The sequence below is a fragment of the Giraffa tippelskirchi genome, chromosome X, assembly GCF_054371585.1.
Source record: "Giraffa tippelskirchi isolate mGirTip1 chromosome X, T2T-mGirTip1v1.2.pri, whole genome shotgun sequence".
NCBI lineage: Eukaryota > Metazoa > Chordata > Mammalia > Artiodactyla > Giraffidae > Giraffa > Giraffa tippelskirchi.
The window spans coordinates 13,806,143-13,818,261 of record NC_137289.1 but is presented as its reverse complement, the minus strand read 5'-3'; the positions used below and the strand labels follow the sequence as shown (position 1 = coordinate 13,818,261).

The 12,119-nt window shown below is 43.7% G+C and overlaps 1 long non-coding RNA gene across 1 annotated transcript in view; it reads left to right on the top strand.

Moving 5' to 3' along the window:
- Positions 1-12,119, top strand: part of LOC145536222 (uncharacterized) — a 312,877-nt gene that overhangs the window by 225,655 nt on the left and 75,103 nt on the right. Inside the window, exons 5-6 of the long non-coding RNA XR_014075706.1 lie at positions 8,145-8,223; positions 11,518-11,644. This is a non-coding gene — a long non-coding RNA (uncharacterized LOC145536222). The remainder of the gene's footprint in view (positions 1-8,144; positions 8,224-11,517; positions 11,645-12,119) is intronic.

Here is a 12,119-nt window from a genome sequence, read left to right as displayed (position 1 = left end):
ATTTCTCTGTCTAACATGCTTAAAATAAACATGCATGGTTCTGGGGTGCGTGGCTCTGATATCCACAAATGTGATTACCAGAGTTTAGTTAAATAATAGCATCCTTAATAAAATACTTCACATTTCAGTTATCAGCACATATTGACTGAGTAATTTCATAAAGTACAGATTGTGGTGGTTGCTCTTTACAGTCCACACATTACTACATAAATAACAGATGTGCATCACCATCAGTGAGCTATCACTTGACTTCTTTTAAAGTCTGTTGTTGATATTGGTGATACATGTTATTCAGTTTATGCATAGACAGCAAGGTGTGTACTTGTGTCACCTCCTTGATTCACAGTGGTCAACCCAGATGACATCTTACCAAAACAAATCATCAGAAAAGCAGAAATCAGTCAACAAAGTGAAAGTGCAGCAAAGAAATGAAAAATTATAGAGCTGAAAGTGAAATTCGGATCATAGATATGATTTGAATCATAGGTATATGAATACAGGAGACACGGGTTCGATCCCTGGTCTGGGAAGATCACATATGCCGTGAAGCAACTAAGCCCATGTGCCACAACTACTGAGCCAGTGCTCAAGAGCTGACGTGCTGCAACTACTGAAGCCCGTGCACCCTAGAGCCCAGGCTCCACAACAAGAAAAGCCACTTCAATGATAAGGCCAAGCACAGTAAGGAAAGGTAGCCCCTGTTCTCTGAAACTAGAGAAAAACCGGAGCAGCAACGAAGACCCAGCACAACCAAAAACAAATTATTAAAAAAAAAAAAAAAAGCAGTAGCCGTGTTGACACTGCCTCCATTTGACAGACCCATGCTATGCAGCCAGGGAAACTCTGTGCAGGTGAACTTTTTAATACAAACAAGGAAAACTGTAACATAAAGAACAGATATCCCAGAGGGAGTGATGCCAGCAAAAAGTTTACACTGAGGGAACTCTTAGAGATATTTCACAATATTGAAAGTATAAGGGACAAAATGGTGTAAGCTGATCCAAACTTCAGAAAAAGGCATCTTTTTAGAAAAAGTAAAAAATAAAGGGACATTGAGGTTCCAGAAAGGGCATCTTTTTAGAAAAAGTAAAAATAAGTGTGGAAATAGAGAACAAAATCCTTAAAAATGTGTGTTCTCCTCCCTTACACCACACAGAAAAATACATATATTGTGGACGTCCTTGTATGTCAGTAATGTAGATCTACTAATTTTTTTTGTAATGACAGCCTTAGTATTCCAGAGTTCGTGCCATATTTTATTTTACTGATTCCTTACTAGTGAATAGTTTACTCTCAAATTTCTCACCATTACGTTTACTCTCAAATGTCTCACCATGACAAATAATGCTGCAATGATTCTGACCTTATATCTAGATTTTTACACTTACATGAATATTTTTGTAGGACAGATTCCTAGAAGTGAAATTGTTGAGTCAAAGTTATATACCTTAAGAATATTGATGGATATTTCTGATTTCCCCTCCAAAAAAATTGTACTAGTTTATCAATATACAAGAATGCTTTTCCCCCCAGAACTTCATACACTCTGCATATTATCAGTCTGTAAAAATTATCTTACTTATTAGGCAATATGATATCTCATTAGGGTTATAATTTGCATTTCTCTGATCACTATTGAGGTTGAGCATCTTTTCATATGTATAAGTCATTTGCATTTCCTCATCTGTGAATTGCTAGCTCACATTCTTTTCTGTGAGTTCTTTTTTATTTATACTTCTCTATATTTAAAAAGAAAGAGATGAATATTTTGTATTCTTTAAGTAACCTTGTGATTTATTCTTTATCAACCATAGTATCAGAAGAAAGCATTTACTCAATCCAAAAGAAGGGAAAATTTAAATACATGTATTTTCTTATGAATTTGTGGGAAGCAGGAGACAAGAAAACAAATTTAATTGTTTAATTTTGCTTTATCTCAACTTAGTATTAAAATGATTCTCCTTTCATTCCCTGGACCTCCCCAATTAGGAAATGCTATTTGATGACTTCAAATTCACCATGGACCTCTTGTATATTTGTCTAAGTCACTGAAGTCTAAACTTTGAAAATTTAACACAGTAGTTCTGGTTCTATAGTTTTATAAAAGCCGTCTTTGAGGTCAATCCAGAAGGGAGTGGAGGACTGCAGTTATTTGATATATTCAGGCCCATTCTATCCATCCATTCTAACCCTTCAGGCAGAGGCAGATGCATTTTTTTTTGTTTGTTTCAGAATTCTTTCAGAATGACCTCATAATTGCACAACCTCTGTAGGCTCAATGTTGACGAAGAATGAATTTTGAAACGGTGAGGAGGACATGTTTTGAAACAGAGGCAAACAGTGATAATTATTTACAATGCTGTCATCCAGGGAATCTAAGCAAGAATGGCTAGAGATGCTCCTGCGATTGGAGCTGAGGGTGACCATTGCAGAGTCCTGGGTGGCAATGGTTATCCTTTCCTAAGCGTCCTTGTTTCCATTTTTCCTTTACACCAGTAACGTGCTAATTGTTGAGCAGCAGAAGGGCCAGCCCAAACTGATTAAGTCTGGCTTAGTGACCATTTAGTTTAGTTCCATTTCTCCTAAATGGTACTTCAGTTGTCCAAGAAAAAGAGACATGGGGTGGAGGGGACTACCCTGTCCTTAGTTATCACCAGTAACCTCGGCTTAAGGACAACTCCATGGTCAAACATAGTGAATATTAACTTCAGTAAATCTGGTCCATCCTAGACCCTTTTCACTCATGTGTTGCATGAAAAGACCAGCAAATGCTTTCTGACATTTTGATTCAGTGACTTAACTCTTAAATGCAGCTTAAGCATTGTGTGTAATCTTGGCTTCATTGGCAAGCATTTACCTCGACCATAATCCATATTCAGAGAGTGTTTTTTCAGGAAACAGATTAAGATTCCTAGGCTCTCAGGCCTTAAAGTGCATTGAATCTAATCCCACCTGAGCCTTGAATATCCCTTCCAGGTCTCCTCCTGCCCCTCCAAGGGGAGAGGTCACCTCAGCTCAATTCAATTCAACTGGAGATCTCTCCAGCAATATGGTGATCATTGTTCTACGAAATAGCCCAATCCATCTGAAAAGAACTCTGACAGATACAAAGTTCCTGTTGTTGAAGAGAAATTTTTCTCCCAGTAGATTCAACCCATCGATCCAATGGGAGTACAGTCCTTCCAGAACACATTTGATCTCTCTTACACACCACAGACCTGTATATATTTGAAGATAGCCTGTTCCCTTTCTGTAGATACACCCCTCTTCCCCTACCCTACCATTCAGTCTGAATGTTCCCAGCTTTTGTGACTTTTCTCAGGAGGAGACCCTGGCTTCTCCCGTAGCCTAATCTCTTGCTCCTTGCCCGTGCCACATGGCTTCCTTCTATTCCTGAAACATGTACAGCATTTTCTTGTCTCAGTGCCTTTATATTTTTTCTTCCTGCTACCAGAAATGCTCTTCCCTCAGGTAGCAGCCAGGTTTGTTTACTTCTTTCATTTTGCCAAAGCATCAGCTCCTTAGAGAGGCCTTCCCTGACCATCGTCTCGAAAAGAAACCCTGTTCCCATCTCATCATGATCTTCCCCCCACATATATGTTTCTTCATAGCACACATCACTCCCCCAAAAATGATTAAGTGTCTGTTTGTAAGTTTATCTGTCTCTCCCATTAAATAAGCACCATGAGAACAGGGACTGGGCATGTTTTATCTAGCACTTAGTATATAGTCATTGATTGACTCAATAGGATATGGAGGGGTTTTTTAAAATATTTATTTCTCTGGCTACATCGGGTCTTAGTTGTGGCACGCAGGATCTTTTAGTTGCAGCATGTGGGATATGGTTCCCTAACCAGGGGTTAAACCTGGGCCCCTTGCATTGGGAACGTGGAATCTTAGCCACTGGACCACCAGGGAAGTCCCAGCTATGGTTTTATTCCTTTCACCATCCTGCTCATTTCTCAACAGGTTGTCAGTATCCCCATCAAAATGCAGTAGACAGAACTGACAGTGGAAATTGATCCATGAGGTGACCAAGGCAGAATAAAGCAGGATCAGCTCATTCAGTCAGTGAGTATATACTGTGCAGCAGCTATCATGCTAGGTCACGAAAGTATTGTTGTTCAGTCACTCAGTTGTGTCTGACCCTTTGATTGTAGATATTATAGGTATTCTATGGGGGGTGTTATAGTGTACCTGACAAGGGAGCAGCTGAAAAGTTATCAAAATTGTGCTGACAGTTTCCTAGAGAAAACAACTAGAGGGACTGTGGCTTTAAACCTAATTCTGACTAACAGGGGGAATCATTTGGGAGGCAGAAGTGATAAAACCTTAAACAAGGAGTGAGTAAAAAAAACCCACAGTCTTTGCCCTCTGGAAGGGGGATGCCTGAGGCAAGTCTGAAGTCCAAGTCTGTAACGTGAGACTCTACAAGAGAAGACAATTCAAGAGGGTTGGGAAGCTCTCTGAACTGCCACCCTGACTGCCACTACAAATGATCTGGGTAGAGGAATACATGGGAGGATTCTTAACAAAGCCAGAGAATTTGTAGAGGGAAATCACAGAGAAATTCATATTTTAAAATATGAATTTTGAAGTGAAGAGAAGCTTTTTGTCTAGTGCAGGGAGGGGAGATGGTAACCAAAGAAATGTCAGATGGTCATAGCTGATAAGAAGATCAAAGCAGGGTCAGGGGCAGATGGTAACCAACAGGAGTGAGTGTGTGTGTACGTTCTTTTGTTGTGGTGCCAAAGGGACGACTGGGAAGAGACCTAAATCAAGTGCAAGGACAAGATCTGCAAATACCTGGGCATCCCAGGCAGACAGTTTTGAAAATCCCAAGGCTCTGATGTGGAGATATGCTAGGCATCTTTAAGGAATAGCAGGGAAGTGAATGGAGCTGGTTCTTACTGTGGGAGGAGTGCTGGGATATGAACTCAGAAAGATAGAGGGGAGCCCAGTCATATAGGGCCTCATGGCTCTAACCAAAATTTTGAATTTTATTCTGAGATGAATTGTTAAGGAGAGGTTTCGAGTAGAGGCATGGAATGAACTGACCACTACTCAGGACCACTCCGGCTACCGCATTGAGCAGACAACATGAGGACCAGGAATAAGCAAGAGGGATATTTTAGGAGGTTAGTCCAGAAATACAGGTAAGAGATGTGAGTCGTTTAGATTGGAGGGCCAGTGACAGGGCTGGGGAGACAGGGTTACATCGTGAATGTATGCTGAAGGAAGAGTCGATAAGGTTTCTGATGGGTTAGGATTTCTGATGGGCTAGAAAGAAAGTAGTCGTGTATGGATATGAGAGTTGTACTATAAAGAACTATAAAGAACACTGAGCACCAAAGAATTGATGCTTTTGAACTGTAGTGTTGGAGAAGACTCTTGAGAGTCCCTTGGACTGCAAGGAGATCCAACCAGTCCATCCTAAAGGAAATCAGTCCTGAATATTCATTGGAAGGACTGATGCTGAAGCTGAAACTCCAATACTTTGGCCACCTGATGCGAAGAACTGACTCATTTGAAAAGACCCTGATGCTGGGAAAGATTGAAGGCTAGAGAAGGAAATGACAGAGGATGAGATAGTTGGATGGCATCAGCGATGTGATGGACATGAGTTTGAGTAGGATCCGGGAGTTGGTGATGGACAGGGAAGCCTGGCATCCTGCAGTCCATGGGGTCGCAAAGAGTCGGACATGACTGAGTGACTGAACTGAACTGAACTGAGACAAAAGATGTTAGGAAAAAAGAGAAAAGTCAGGGGTAACCTGAAGATGTTTGGTCTGAGCAAGTAGATGAATGGTGATCCCATTTATGGAGATGAAAACTGAGGGAGGAACATGACTTGGAGGGTGGGGTTCAACATGAAGTTGTGGACATACTGAGATTAAGGTAACTGTTAGATATTCAAGTGGAGATGTTCTGTTGGAGGTATATGCTGCTGCTGCTGCTGCTAAGTCGCTTCAGTCGTGTCCGACTCTGTGCGACCCCATAGACGGCAGCCCACCAGGCTCCGCCATCCCTGGGATTCTCCAGGCAAGAATACTGGAGTGGGTTGCCATTTCCTTCTCCAGTGCATGAAAGGGAAAAGTGAAAGTGAAGTCGCTCAGTTGTGTCCGACTCTTAGCGACCCCATGGACTGCAGCCTACCAGGCTCCTCCGTCCATGGGATTTTCCAGGCAAGAGTACTGGAGTGGGGTGCCATTGCCTTCTCCGGTTGGAGGTATATACGTGTGTGAAATTTAGGGAATGGTCTTGGTTAGACATAAAATTTCGGAGTTCTCAGCATATAGATGGTATTCCAATCCAGAGGACTAGAGAAACAAGTGAACAGGGCTGTTAATTAGGTTTTTCTTCCTGGTCCCTTTCCTGCCTCCCATGTGCGTCCCTTGCACCTGGACCACAGGCCTAACTCATCACTTAGCCATGTCTCATTACACCTTTTCAATCTGCTCTGCTCAGAGACCTCTGGCCTTCAGAGCAGAGTATCTCTACTTCTTTGACCTTCATCTGACAGAAACCAAAAGGCTGTGGTATTGAATACAGCTAGAGCAAGCAGCCACTTCTTCCAAGGGACGAATTCTGAGGTCCTGAGAAAATCTCTCACCACCAACACATAAGAGCTCCCTTAGCTGCTGTCGAAATCGCCCAATCATTCCCTTAATTCAGCTAGGAGTGGGGAGCTCTTTTGTTTGTTGTTGAGGACTCATGACCTCTAGAGGGAACACTCTGCAGCCCACCTCACAGAAAAGCACCTTAGAGAAACTGAACTGTTTAACTAACTTGCTAATGTCAGTGAATAACCACAAAAAATACTAAGATTATGCTTCACTAGCATCTAACAGCTGGTTTTAGAGGGGAAAGAGACAGGAGGGTAGGAGAAGCAGAAGAAAAGGGGGGGACTCATTATACTCCTACTGTATACCAAGCACTGTGTTAGGCCATATACACAACATCATCAGCTCAATAATGAACCTTCCCACAATTCTGTGAGGGAGCAATCACTGGACCCAGTTTCCAGGTGAAGAGTGTGAGGTTCAAAGGGTTGAAGTCACTTGCCCAGATCCAGCTCTTTAGTTGGCAGGTGGTGTATCCTTCCACCTGGAGTCCACCTGGACTCTCAACCCTTGTGACCCTGTATCCCTCTGCTGCCCTGACAAGGTCAAGCGGAGAGTGTTCATCAGAGGCCACATTCTGGGGCTCTGGGCTTCACAGTATTTATTACCTGTTACTCACCTCTTTAAAATGTTGATGAGCTGTTGTTCCCAGCTTGTCAAATGCTTTCATCCTTAAACCTTGAAAGGTTTTTTTTTTTCCCCTAAATAGGGCACCCACTGTTTCACACCAAGCTGCAAACTATTTTCTACTCTCAGGTCAGATAAGCAGAGTCAATCCAGGTTTAGGGAAAGCCCAGCCTGTCAGGTCCCCATGCTCCCAGTGGTAAAGGCTTGGATTCCTGTTGAAATGCAGCTGCCCCTAACATCGATGCTGTCAGATCTTTGCATCGGGGATGTGAGTGTCTGACCTTTTGCTAGGAAAGGTATACATAGGGAGTGATGTCCTATTTGTACCAGAGACCACAGGAAACTTGGAAGCAGGCTGACCCTGCCAGGACCGCCTGCTCCTTTACTGGTATGCATCCCCACCACCAGGCGGGACTGAGGCAGTTTACACAGAGGAAGTGACTTCAGTTCAGCAACAGGGAACCAGAGCCACGTCTAGAAGGCTATGTGCCCTTGTGGCTGGTGACAGGGCATCAGGGAGTTGGAGCAGGATCTTTGTGCTGACGGGTAAAGCGGAACTGCTTCTCCTGGATCTGATGGTCAGGGAGATGGTTTCTACCTTCCTCCCCTGGAACCAATGAACTGCATTCAAGTGGAACTTGCACTTCCAAGGCAGCCCAGGGGCCCTATTTAGATCCAAACAATATAGTCCAAAGTCTTCTCTTCTGACATTGTGAGAATAAAACCGTGTGTCATATTTATTCCTTCCTCTGCCAAGATAGCTCTCCTGATCTCAGTTGAAATTAATTTTCCCTCCTCGCACTCCCGGAGCCCCTTGCTTGCACTTCTCCGCCAGTGTTCCCAAGCACCATCCTTATTAGCATTATTTATGGGCACTCCTGTCCTCTCTTTCAGATCATGAGCTCCTGGAGGGCAAAAACCGCAGTTTATTCATCTCTATCCCCCAGGGACTGCGTGCAGGGCCCCGCACATGGTAAGGACTCAGTAACTGCTGGTTGAATTGAGTTATTACTCTCTGCTGCTGTTGTTGTGATTGGCATTCATTTATTTAATCCATTTGCCCCTTAAGAATCTCCTGCCAAGACTCAAAAGCAAAGACACCCAAATACAAAGAGACATGTTTTTTTAGCAGTTGATGGTTCGGGATGGTTTTATTTTAAATCGGCCCAAATGAAAAGCCATGTTTTCTTAGGTCTGGCCAGCCAGACAGAAAAGGTTATCAGCAGATTAAGAGAAGTGTTCTCAAACAGCATCAAGTGTCTTTCAGTGTGTCCAATGGGTGGAGAGCTTTGTGTGGCCTCAAAAGCTAGCTGGAAGGCTACTTGGATTCATTCTGACATATGTCATATTTTGGAGAGAGGTGTTGAAAGCAGAGTCAAACAGACAGCCAGTCAAAGTGCCGCTTGGTGCACTGGAATGGGCGTTACATGAAAGCCTGAGTGAGCGGCTCGCAGAACAAGGCTGCCCCCCGGGTCTTCCCGGGGAGCTACTTGAAAAGCTGAGAAGTATTCAGGAGTTCTCATCACTTGGAGACATTCCCTCCATTCCACAGCGGGCAGCGGGCCTCCGGGACACTTTGTACCGACTACATTCTAGCTGTCAGGTTGACTTTATCTTCAGCCTGTTGATGGTACCCATCGAAAACAGCCCATCTTTATAGACTGACACATTTAGGAACTCCATGGCTTATAAAGTACGGATTCCTCCTGCTGTGATGAGAGAATTAGACGCGAAGAGAGAAGATTTAGTATCTGCAGCGGCAGAGGCAAAGACTCAGGCAGGCAGGCAAGAGAACATTTACAGCACACCAGCTGTGTGTCTGGTCTTGGGCTGGTGGTAACCAAAGCAGATGTGATGCCAGCCTTGGTTATGTTTATAGCTAGGTGGAAGGGGAGGGGGACTTGAGTGGAAGTGCAGAAGGCCTGGGGTGGGGCATGGGACAGGTCTTAAAGAAGTAATTACACATGGCGTGAATCAAGTACACAGAAAATAAGAGCTCTGATGGAGGTGCTAAGAAAGCATGTAAAAGTCAGACCCAGGCTGAAGGGTCAGCCAGGATTTTCTGAGGGAATACATTTTAAACAGAGATCTGAAGGATGAGTAGAAATTAATCAAGTGAGGTATGTGTGTGCATGTTGGAGGGGCTACTGTTTAGGGAAATGGGACCGCATTTCCCATAGTCCTGCAGTAGACTAGACATGGCATGTGTGAGGAACTAAAAGAGAGCCGGGATGCTTGTGGCTTCCCTGGTGGCTCAGATGGTAAAGGATCCGCCTGCAATGTGGGAGACCTGGGTTCAATACCTGGGTTGGGAAGATCCCCTGGAGGAGAGCATGGCAACCCACTCCAGTATTCTTGCCTGGAGAATCTCCATGGACAGAGGAGCCTGGTGGGTTACAGTCCTTGGGGTCGCAAAGAGTCGGACAGGACTGAGCGACTAAGCACAGCACATATGGCACATGCTTGTGGCATGGGGAGTGGGAGTGGTGAGAGATGAGTCTGAAGAAGTGAGCAGCCGCTGGATTGTGCAGGGCCACACCTCTGGGCCTTGCTTAATTGAGGAAATTGAGGGGGAAGGCGCTAAGAAATAGCTTTCAAAGACTACTCAGCGGTTAAAAGAAATGAACCACTCATATATATGCTACAACTTTCACATATTGTACTAAGGGAAGAAAAACAGTGAGGAAAGACCACATGTTTTATGATTCTATTTATGTGAAATGTTTAGAAACAGCAAATCCATAGAGAAAGAAAAGCAGAGAGTGGGAATAGGGAATGACAGAAAATGGGAGTAAGATATTTTGAGGGTGACAGACGGTTCTCCAATTGTGGTGATGATTGTACAACCCTGTCAATGTATTAAACATCACTGAAGGATACACGGAAGTTAAAAAAATTAAAAAAAGAAATGAGCCTTCTGCTCTTCCATGGAGGAATATGAGACACAGGAGAACCCTGTCTCCTATGCAGCCTCGCCCGCCCTCCCCCCAAGACCATGCAGCTCTCAGACTGCATGCCTGGTCTCTAGGGGCAAAAGAGGATGTCTGTTCATTTCCCCAGTGCCCTTAGTCCCATTTGGATAGTGGGCACAAGCAGATCACATCTGCAGAGCTATGTATGAATTGGGCACACAGTGGGGGTGGTTCATTATGCAAGAGGTGGCTGTCATCTTTGTAGACGGGGAAACAGAAGCGTCCATGACCAGCCATTGGGAGAGAGTTATTAGAGTCCAATGAACATCTCTGTTTTTCCAGAAGCCACACTCTCATATTGGTCCCTGGCCAGAGAACCAAGGGGGAGCTGGTCCATGATAAGAATTAGGACCTAACTGCTCATCCAGATGTTATGGGGGCAGTGCCATCACTGACGAGCCTCCGTGGTCCCTCAGCCACTTCTGAGGACAGCCTCCATCTGTTAAGCCTCAGCAGCTTTCATGGGTAATAGTCGCCTAATTGAGGAATTGAGAGTGAAATCAGGGGGCAATCTGTGGCTCAGTCACTATAATAGTGACTTTCCTGGACCTCAGGTGAGAGACAAAAGATCATAACTGATTTCCTGCTCTTCCCAAGGGAACCATTTGTAATAGTTGAAAGCAATCAAGCTGACAGAATGAATTGGCTCTCCGACCCAACAGTCCTTGGGGAGAGTACTATGAAAGGCCACTAAGTTGTTATATTTGTATAATTAAATCTAACATTTTGATCAGTTTGATGAGCACAGTGTTGTCTGTTGCCTTCAAGATCTGTAGAGCAACTCTCTTCTCCCGTCATGCTGACTCTCACTGGCAACAGAATTTTCTATGGAAATTGTAGAAAGACAAGAATGGAACTGAAGGAAGTGATAAGAATGCCAAGGGGCATAACTTTGAAAGAATGAATGAGTTTTTGAATCACGGGCACTCGATGTGACAAATCTACTACCTGGGAAGGCACTTCACGTATGCCTTTTGCTGGAATCCAGATTGACTTGAAGGAACAGACCTCTGCTCTCCTAATTTCTCTTTGCTAAAGTTAGCAGTGACTGCCACAAAAAAAGGGTAGAGTTGGACATGACCACCATCTGTGGCTGGTGAAAGTTTGCACAGAGTCTCTAGTGTGCTACTGAGGTGCTCTCTATGGACCTTTGGTTTGACTTACTTGACTTCTAGGTACTGAGTGTCCTCTCCTTTCACCCCTGTCTACCCCCACCCTCCATTTCATTAAGAGCAGAACTACATCTTTTGTATTTACTGGCTCCTCCTTCTTCTTGTCTTCCTTCTGACCATCAGCAGGATGCCAAAGGAAAAGAGACTCCTTATCATTACCAGCAGAGATTACCAAAAATTAAGAGTCAGAATTTGGAAGAAGATAAATAAATTCCTGTTTGAATGACCTTGGGGAAGCTGTTCATCCACTGTAAGCCTTCTTTTCCTCATTTGTAAAATTAAAATAATAGAATCAACCTCACAGAATTGTTGTGAGACTAAAAGTGCTTGAAACCTGTAAAGTACTTAAAACACTGCCTATGTCACCATAATTGTTCATGCTGCATTCAAGCAGCCACTGAATTAAACACCTAGTCTGTGTAGGCAATGCTTCAGGGCATATGGTACATTACGTGGGGTTCATATGAGTGTATGAAAAGGCAACATGGTATTGTGGAAAGAACATGAATTTGGAAGCAGAAATCTGGGTTCCATTCACCACTCTGTCTTTTACTTGGTGTGTGACCTCAGGCAGGTTACGTGAACTCTCTTATCCTGTTTCTTCATCTGCAGCATATAAATCATGACACTTTTTATGGTTCTGCTGGTAACTAAGTGAGATAATGCACATGAGAGCCTCTCAAATCTCCTGGGGACGTGCCTGTAGCCTAGCTGTTGTTCTTGTT